We start from the raw sequence: 10,755 nt of genomic DNA, 5'->3' as shown, positions 1-10,755 counted from the left end.
GCCAGAGGACGCATTGTAACTAGTTGGCAATGCTGTCATTAGCCAGAGGATGCATTGTAACTAGTTGGCAATGCTGTAACTCGCCAGCGGACGCATTGTAACTGGTTGGCAATGCTGTCATTAGCCAGAGGACGCATAGTAACTAGTTGGCAATGCTGTCATTAGCCAGAGGACGCATTGTAACTAGTTGGCAATGCTGTCGCTAGCTAGAGAATGCATTGTAACGAGTTGGCAATGCTGTACCTAGCCAGAGGACGCACTATAACTAGCTGGCAATGCTGTCACTAGCCAGAGGACTCATTGTAACTAGTTGGCAATGCTGTCACTAGCCAGAGGACGCAGTGTAACTAGTTGACAATGCTGTCACTAGCCAGAGGACGCAGTGTAACTAGTTGGCAATGCTGTCACTAGCCAGAGGACGCAGTGTAACTAGTTGGCAATGCTGTCACTATCCAGAGGACGCATTGTAACTAGTTGGCAATGCTGTCATTAGCCAGAGGACGCATTGTAACTAGTTGGCAATGCTGTACCTTGCCAGAGGACGCATTGTAACTAGTTGACAATGCTGTCGCTAGCTAGAGAATGCATTGTAACTAGTTGGCAATGCTGTCATTAGCCAGAGGACGCATTGTAACTAGTTGGCAATGCTGTACCTTGCCAGAGGACGCATTGTAACTAGTTGACAATGCTGTCGCTAGCTAGAGAATGCATTGTAACTAGTTGGTAATGCTGTCGCAAGCCAGCGGACGCAGTGTAACCAGCTGGCAATGCAGTCACTAGCCAGAGGACGCAGTGTCACTAGTTGGCAATGCTGTCACTAGCCAAAGGACGCAGTGTACCTAGTTGGCAATGCTGTCATTAGCCAGAGGACGCATTGTAACTAGTTGGCAATGCTGGCATTAGCCAGAGGACGCATTGTAACTAGTTGGCAGTGCTGACGCTAGCTAGAGAATGCATTGTAACTAGTTGGCAATGCTGTAACTAGCCAGAGGACGCACTGTAACTAGCTGGCAATGCTGTCACTAGCCAGAGGACGCAGTGTAACTAGTTGGCAATGCTGTCATTAGCCAGAGGACGCATTGTAACTAGTTGGCAATGCTGTAACTCGCCAGAGGACGCACTGTAACTAGCTGGCAATGCTATCACTAGCCAGAGGACGCAGTGTAACTGGTTGGCAATGCTGTCATTAGCCAGAGGACGCATTGTAACTAGTTGGCAATGCTGTCATTAGCCAAAGCACGCATTGTAACTAGTTGGCAATGCTGTCATTAGCCAGAGGAAGCATTGTAACTAGTTGGCAATGCTGTAACTCGCCAGAGGACGCATTGCAACTAGTTGGCAATGCTGTCATTAGCCAGAGGACGCATTGTAACTAGTTGGCAATGCTGTCATTAGCCAGAGGACGCATTGTAACTAGTTGGCAATGCTGTCGCTAGCTACAGAATGAATTTCACTAGTTGGCAATGCTGTAACTAGCCAGAGGACGCAGTGTAACCAGTTGGCAATGCTGTCACTAGCCAGAGGACGCAGTGTAACTAGTTGGCAATGCTGTCACTAGCCAGAGGACGCAGTGTAACTAGTTGGCAATGCTGTAACTAGCCAGAGGACGCACTATAACTAGCTGTCAATGCTGTCACTAGCCAGAGGACGCATTGTAACTCGTTGGCAATGCTGTCATTAGCCAGAGGACGCATTGTAACTAGTTGGCAATGCTGTACCTAGCCAGAGGATGCATTGTAAGTAGTTGGCAATGCTGTCGCTAGCTAGAGAATGCATTGTAACGAGTTGGCAATGCTTTCATTAGCCAGAGGACGCATTGTAACTAGTTAGCAATGCTGTCGCTAGCTAGAGAATGCATTGTAACTAGTTGGCAATGCTGTCATTAGCCAGAGGACGCAGTGTAACTAGTTGGCAATGCTGTAACTAGCCAGAGGATGCACTGTAACTCGCTGGCAATGCTGTCACTCGCCAGAGGACGCAGTGTAACTAGTTGGCAATGCTGTCATTAGCCAGAGGACGCATTGTAACTAGTTGGCAATGCTGTAACTAGCCAGAGGACGCCCTGTAACTAGCTGGCAATGCTGTCACAAGCCAGAGGACGCAGTGTAACTGGTTGGCAATGCTGTAACTAGCCAGAGGACACTTTGTAACTAGTTGGCAATGCTGTCGCTAGCCAGAGGACGCAGTGTAAGTAGTTGGCAATGCTGTCGCTAGCCAGAGAACGCAGTGTAACTAGTTGGCAATGCTGTAACTAGCCAGAGGACGCATTGTAAGTAGTTGGCAATGCTGTCACTAGCCAGAGGACGCAGTGTAACTAGTTGGCAATGCTGTTACTAGCCAGAGGACGCAGTGTAACTAGTTGGCAATGCTGTCGCTAGCCAGAAGACGCAGTGTAAGCAGTTGGCAATGCTGTCACTAGCCAGAGGACGCAGTGTAACTAGTTGGCAATGCTGTCGCTAGCCAGGGGACGCCGTGTAAGTACTTGCCAATGCTGTCACTAGCCGGAGGACGCAGTGTAAGTATTTGGCAATGCTGTAACTAGCCAGAGGACGCTTTGTAACTAGTTGGCAATGCTGTCGCTAGCCAGAGGACGCAGTGTAACTAGTTGGCAATGCTGTAACTAGCCAGAGGACGCTTTGTAACTATTTGGCAATGCTGTAACTAGCCAGAGGACGCATTGTAACTAGTTGGCAATGCTGTAACTAGCTGGGCAGGCACAGTGTCACAACTTGTGAATGGTGTTACTAGTTGGGAATGCTTTAACTTGAGGCTGGGGGGTGGGGAAACAGTGTAACTAGTGGGGAATGTTATAACTAGCTGGGAGACGGCGTAACTGCTTGTGAATGGTCTTACAGTTGGCAATGCTGTAACTCTGGGGAACACAATGTAACTAGTTGGCAATGCTGTAACTAGTTGGGAATGTTGTAACTAGTTGGAGGACATGGTGTAACTACTTGGAAATGCTGCAACTAGTTGAAAATTATAGTAACTAGTTGGGGGGATACAGTGTAACTAGTTGGGAATGGTGTAACTATCGGGTCACATTGTAGCTACATGGGAATGGTGTTTTTAGTTGGGTATTTTGTAACTCGTGGGGAATGGTGTAACTTGTGTGGAATGATTTAACTAGCCGGTGGGGTGGGGCTTCACACTGATACTTTGCCCAGCCCAGCCCAAGACTCCGATTCCAATCAGCTTTCAACTGTTGGGACACCACCCTCTGTCCTCGCTCCCTCTGTCCTCGCTGCCTCCCTGCCTGCCACTCGCTGACCAAAACTCGGAAATAATCTGCTCAGACCTGCTGTCCTCTCATTCAACCCCCTCAACCTCACTTACCCCCTCACCTCAACCCCACTTACCTCCCTTACCCACACTGCCCCAAAACTTTGAATCAAACCCTGCTAAACCACCCTTGATTCACCCCAACACACACCCCCACCCCCCCACATCCCACACCCCCCCCACACCTCACCCCCCCCTCCCTCCCCACACCCCCTTCCCCACACCCCCCTCCCCCGTCCCCACACACCCCTCCCCACACCCCCCTCCCCGGTCCCCACACCCCCCTCCCCACACACACCCCACACACCTCCCCCCTCCCCACACACACCCCACACCCCCCACACCTCCCCCCTCCCCACACACACCCCACACCTCCCCCCTCCCCACACACACCCCACACCCCCCACCAGTGTTGGGGGCTATATGCCCAGTGTTGTTTACTTCTGATCATCGAGTCATCGTCATAGAGTTTTTAGGGCACAGTAGGAGACCATTCGGCCCATTGAGCCCGTGCTGCCTCTCTGTAGAACAATCCAATCAGTCCCATTCCCCGGCTCTACCATTACCACTCGCTGCGTAATAAAGTTCTTCCTCATGTTCCCACCCCCACCCCCACCCCCACCCCCACCCCCACGCCCCCTGCTGCATCTCTTGCCCAAAACCTTCAATCTGTGTCCCCTGGTCCTTGTACAATCAGCTAATGGGAACAACTTTTCTTTGTCTACCTTATCTAAACCTGTCATAATCTTGTCCACTTCGATCAAATCTCCCCTCAATTTCCTTTGCTCCAAGGAGAACAATCCCAGCTTCTCCAAACTAACCTTGTAACTAAATCCCCCATCCCTGGAACCATTCTGGTAAATCTCTTCTGCACCCTCTCCCGGACCCTCACATCCTTCCTAAAGTGTGGTGACCAGAACTGGACACATTACTCTAGTTGGGGCCTAACCAGAGCTTTATAAAGGTTCAGCATAACTTCCCTGCTTTTAGAATTAGAATTAGAACATGACAGCGCAGTACAGGGCCTTCGGCCCTCGATGTTGTGCCGACCTGTGAAACCATCTGACCTACACTATTCCATTTTCATCCATATGTCTATCCAATGACCACTTAAATGCCCTTAAAGTTGGCGAGTCTACTACTGCTGCAGGCAGTAAAGAAACTACCTCTAACATCTGTCCTATATCTATCACCCCTCAACTTAAAGCTATGTCCCCTCGTGTTTGCCATCACCATCCGAGGAAAAAGACTCTCACTATCCACCCTATCTAACCCTCTGATTATCTTATATGTCTCTATTAAGTCACCTCTCCTCCTCCTTCTCCCCAACGAAAACAACCTCAAGTCCCTCAGCCTTTCCTCGTAAGACCTTCCCTCCATACCAGGCAACATCCTAGTAAATCTCCTCTGCACCCTTTCCAAAGCTTCCACATCCTTCCTATAATGCAGTGACCAGAACTGCACGCAATACTCCAGGTGCGGTCTCACCAGAGTTTTGTACAGCTGCAGCATGACCTCGTGGCTCCGAAACTCGATCCCCCTACTAATAAAAGCTAACACACCATATGCCTTCTTAACAGCCCTATTAACCTGGGTAGCAACCTTCAGGGATTTATGTACCTGGACACCAAGATCTCTCTGTTCATCTACACTACCAAGAATCTTCCTATTAGCCCAGTACTCTGCATTCCTGTTACTCCTTCCAAAGTGAATCACCTCGCACTTTTCCGCATTAAACTCCATTTGCCATCTCTCAGCCCAGCTCTGCAGCCTATCTATGTCCCTCTGTACCCTACAACATCCTTCGGCACTATCCACAACTCCACCGACCTTAGTGTCATCCGCAAATTTACTAACCCACCCTTCTACACCCTCATCCAGGCAATTTATAAAAATGACAAACAGCAGTGGCCCCAAAACAGATCCTTGCGGTACACCACTAGTAACTAAACTCCAGGATGAACATTTGCCATCAACCACCACCCTCTGTCTTCTTTCAGCTAGCCAATTTCTGATCCAAAGCTCTAAATCACCTTCAATCCCATACTTCCGTATTTTCTGCAATAGCCTACCGTGGGGAACCTTATCAAATGCCTTACTGAAATCCATATACACCACATCCACTGCTTTACCCTCATCCACCTGTTTGGTCACCTTCTTGAAAAACTCAATAAGGTTTGTGAGGCACGACCTACCCGTCACAAAACCATGCTGACTATCGCTAATGAACTTATTCTTTTCAAGATGATTATAAATCCTGTCTCTTATAACCTTTTCCAACATTTTACCCACAACCGAAGTAAGGCTCACAGGTCTATAATTACCAGGGCTGTCTCTACTCCCCTTCTTGAACAAGGGGACAACATTTGCTATCCTCCAGTCTTCCGGCACTATTCCTGTCGACAATGACGACATAAACATCAAGGACAAAGGCTCTGCAATCTCCTCCCTAGCTTCCCAGAGAATCCTAGGATAAATTCCATCTGGCCCAGGGGACTTATCTATTTTCATACTTTCCAAAATTGATAACACCTCCTCCTTGTGAACCTCAATCCCATCTAGCCTAGTAGCCTGAATCTCAGTATTCTCCTCGACAATATTTTCTTTCTCTACTGTAAATACTGACGCAAAATATTCATTTAACGCTTCCCCATCTCCTCTGATTCCACACACAACCTCCCACTACTATCCTTGATTGGCCCTAATCTAACTCTAGTCATTCTTTTATTCCTGATATACCTATAGAAAGCCTTAGGGTTTTCCCTGATCCTATCCGCCAATGACTTCTCGTGTCCTCTCCTTGCTCTTCTTAGCTCTCCCTTTAGATCCTTCCTGGCTGGCTTGTAACTCTCAAGCGCCCTAACTGAGCCTTCACGTCTCATCCTAACATCAGCCTTCTTCTTCCTCTTGACAAGCACTTCAACTTCTTTAGTAAACCACAGCTCCCTCGCTCGACAACTTCCTCCCTGCCTCAATGTCTCTATTTATGAAGCCGAAGATCCCATCTGCTTTACTAACCACTCTCTCAATATGTCCCATAACCTTTAACGATCAGTGCACATGATTGTTTAAAAAGGGTGTGAGGGATTGGCCAAATAATTATAGGCCTCGGGGGTGGGTAAATTATTAGAATCAATTCTGAGAGACAGGATAAATTGCCACTCAGATAGACACAGATTAATCCAGGATAGTCAGCATGGATTTGTTAAGGGAAGGTCATGTCTTACTAACTTAATTGAATTCTTTGAGGAAGTAACAAGGAGGATTGATAAGGATAGTGCAGTGGATGTGGTTTACATGGATTTTAGTAAGGCATTTGACAAGGTCCCACATGGCAGATTGATCAGACAAATGAAAGCCCATGGGATACAGGGGAATGTGGCAAGTTGAATCCAGAATTGACTCAGGGCCAGGAAACAAAGGGTAGTAGTCAACGGATGTTTTTGCGAATAGAAAGCAGTTTCCAGTGGCATTCCACAGGGTTCAGTGTTGGGTCGATGTAGCAAACCAAGGCAGGAGAGCAGAATAGTAATATGGGAAATGAAGGTCAGAGAATGGCAGGAAGGGACAGAGAGAAAAAATCTAAGAACACACCAACAGTCAAAACGAGATGTTACAAAGATAACAAGAAGATAAAACTAAGGCTCTGTATCTGAATGCACATAGCATTCATAACAAAGTAGACAAACTGATAGCGCTCTTTGAAGTAAACAAATTTGATCTGATAGCCATTACAGAGATGTGGCTGCAGGATGACAAGGATTTGGTCCTGAATATTGAGGGGTATGTGATGTTCAAGAATAGGAAGCTAGGAAAAGGTGGAGGGGTAGTACTGTTTTTCAAGGCTGGCATTGGTGCAATAGATAGAGATGACCTTGGTTCAGGAGATCAGGACTTAGAATCAGTTTGGGTGGAGATGAGGAATTGATTAACATGGGAATATGATATTATTGCTATCACAGAGACATGGTTGAGGGAATGGCAGCTCAATATTCCAGGGTATAAAATCTTTAGGCATGACTGGGGGGGGGGGGGTGTAAAAGAGGAGGTGGCATTGCACTGTTGATCAAGGAGTCAAGTATTGCAATAAGGAGGGATGATATCTTAGAAGGTTCCTCAAATGAGGCCATATGGGTAGAACTTAAAAACAAAAAGGGGGCAATCATTTTGCTGGGAGTGTACTACAGGCCTCCAAACAGTCAGGGAGAGATAGAGGTGCAGATATGTAGGCAAACCTCAAAGGTGTAAAAATAATAGGGTAATAATAGTAGGGGATTTCAATTTCCCCAGTATTAACTGGGATAGTCAGTGCAAAAGGCTTAGAGAGAAGAGTGGGTCTAAGACTAGTATTTTAAACTTAAATAAGGGCAACTATGTGGGCATGAAAGCTGAGCTAGCTGAAGTGAACTGGGTTACTAGGCTAGGAGATAGATCAATAGAGAAGCAGTGGCAGACATTCAAGGGGATATTTCAGAAGTATATTCCTACTTTAAAGAAAGATTTTAAGGGGAGGACCCACCATCTGTGGTTAACAAAAGAAGTTAAGGAGAGCATCAAACTTAAGGAAAAAGCACATAAGTGTGCAAAGTTGAGTGGCAGGTCAGATGATTGATCAGAATATAAAGAATGGCAGAGAATGACTAAAAGGTTAATCAGGAGAAAGAAATGAGAGTATGAGAGGAAGCTAGCTAGAAATGTAAAAACAGATAGCAAATGTTTCGACAGGTATTTAAAAAGGAAAAGAGTAAGTAAAGTGAGTGTTGGTCCTCTAGAGAGTGAGAATGGGGAGTTAATAGTAGATAATAAGGAAATGGCAGGTGAAATGAACAAATAGTTTGCTTCTGTCTTTACTATACTGGATACAAAAAACATTCCAGTAATAGCTGTAAATCAGGAAGTGGAAGGAAGAGAGGAACTTGGTGAAATTACAATCACCAGGGAAGCAGTACTGAACAAACTGATGGAGCTGTGGGCTGACAGGTCCCGGATCCTGATGGGCTTCATCCTAGGGTCTTAAAAGAGGTGGCTAATGAGGTAGTAGATGTGTTGGTGTTAATTTTGCAAAATTTGCTAGATTCTGGAAAGATTCCATCAGACTGGAAAATAGCAAATATAACCCCTCTATTCAAGAAGTGGGGAGAGGCAGAAAGCAGGTAACTATAGACGTCTGTTGTGGGGAAGTTGTTAGAATCAATCATTAAGGAGGTTATAGCTGGGCACTTCGAAAAACTCAAGGTAATCAGGAATAGTCAGCATGGCTTTGTGAAAGGGAAATCATGTTTAACCAATTTATTGGAGTACTTTGAAGGAGTAACATGTGCCATGGATAAAGGTGAGCCCGTTGACGTACTGTACTTGGATTTCCAGAAGGCATTTGACAAGGTCCACATAAAAGGTTATTGCGCAAAATAGGAGCTCATAGTATAGGGGTTAACATATTAGCATGGATAGAAGATTGGCTGGCTGGCAGAAAACAGAGAGTATGCATAAATGGGTCCTTTTCTGATTGGCAGGATGTGACAAGTGGAGTCCCACAGGAGTCTGTGCTGGGGCCTCAACCTTTTACAATTTATACCAATGACTTAGATGAGGGGAGCGATGGCATGGTAGCTAAACTTGCAGATGACACAAAGACAGGTAGGAGAGTATGTTGTGAAGAGGATATAAGGAGGTTGCAGACCGATATAGATAGGTTGAGTGAGTGGGCAAAAATCTGGCAGATGGCGTATAATGTGGGAAAATGTGAAGTTGTTCACTTTGGCATGAAGAACAAAAAAAGCAGAGTATTACTTAAACGGAGCATGACTGCAGAATTCCGAGGTGCAAAGAGATCTGGGTGTTCTAGTGCAGGAGTTAGAAAAAGTTGGTATGCAGGTATAGCAGGTAATAAAGAAGGCTAATGGAATGCTATCATTTATTACGAGAGGAATTGAAAATAAAAGTAAGGATGTTATACAGGGCATTGGTGAGACCACATCTCGAATACTATGTGCAGTCTTGGTCTCCCTATTTAAGGAAGGGTGTAAATGCATTGGAGGTGGTTCAGAGGAGGTTTACTAGGTTGAGACCTGGAATGAGCAGGTTGTCTTACGAGGAACAGACTGGGCTTGTTTTCACTGGAGTTTAGAATGGTGAGGGGAGACTTGATTAAATTATATAAGATCCCGACAGGGTGAATATGGAAAAGATGTTTCCTCTTGTGGGGGAGTCCAGAACTAGGGGGCATGGTTTTAAAATTAGGGGTCGCCCTTTTAGGACAGAGATGAGAAGAATTTTTTTTCTCTGAGGGTTTTGCAACTTTGGAACTCTGCCTCAGAAGGTGGTGGAGGCGGGTTCATTGAATATTTTTAAGGCAGATGTAGATAGATTCTTGTTCGGCAAGGGAATCAAAGGTTATCGGGGGTAGGTGGGAGTGGAATTTGAAACACAAACAGATCAGCCATGATCTTATTGAATGGCGGAACAGGCTTGACAGGCCGAATGGCCTACTCCTGCTCCTAACTCGTATGGTCCCTTGCTGTTTGTGGTATATATTAATGATTTGGACTTAAATGTGGGTGGCATGATTGGAAAATTTGCTGACAACACAAAAATTGGTTGTGTGGTTGAAAGTGAAGAGGATAGCTGCAGACTTGAGAATGATATCAATGGGTGGAAAAGTGACAAATGGAATTCAATCCAGAGAAGTGTGAGGTAATGCATTTGGGGAGAGCAAATAAAGTGAGGGAATAGACAATAAACAGGAGGATAATGAGAGGGGTAGAAGTGAGAGACCTTGGAGTGCATGTTCACAGGTCCCTAAAGGTGGCAGGACAGGTAGATAGAGTGGTGAAGAAGGCATATGGAATACTTTCCTTTATTGGCCAGGGTATAGAATACAAAAGCAGGGATGTGATGCTGTAACTGTATAAAACGCTGGTTAGGCCACAGCTGGAGTATTGCGTACAGTTCTGGTCACCACATTACAGGAAGGACATAATTGCTCTGGAGAGAGTACAGAGGAGATTTACAAGAATGTTTCCAGGGCTCGAAGGTTTCAGCTATGAGTAAAGATTGGATAGACTCGGGTTGTTTTCCTTGGAACAGAGGAGGCTGAGGGGTGAATTAATTGAGGTATACAAAATTATGAGGGGCCTAGATAGAGTAGACAGGAAGGACCTGTTTCCCCTAGCGAGAGTCCATTACCAGGGGGCACAGATTTAAGGTGATTGGTAGAAGGATTAGTGGGGACATGAAGAAATACTTTTTCACCCAGAGGGTGGTGGGTGTCTGAAATTCACTGCCAGGAACGGTGGTGGAGACAGAAACCTTCAATTCTTTTAAAAGGTACGTGGACATGTACCTGAAGTGTTGTAACCGGCAAGGCGATGGACCAGGTGCTGGAAGGTGGAATTAGATTGGGCACGGCACGGACACGATGGGCTGAATGGCCACTTTCTGTGGTAAATTCTCTCTGTTCCTGCACACTCTCTG

The sequence above is a fragment of the Heterodontus francisci genome, chromosome 32 (assembly GCF_036365525.1).
Source record: "Heterodontus francisci isolate sHetFra1 chromosome 32, sHetFra1.hap1, whole genome shotgun sequence".
Taxonomy (NCBI): Eukaryota; Metazoa; Chordata; class Chondrichthyes; order Heterodontiformes; family Heterodontidae; genus Heterodontus; species Heterodontus francisci.
Note: the sequence above shows the minus strand (reverse complement) of the source record.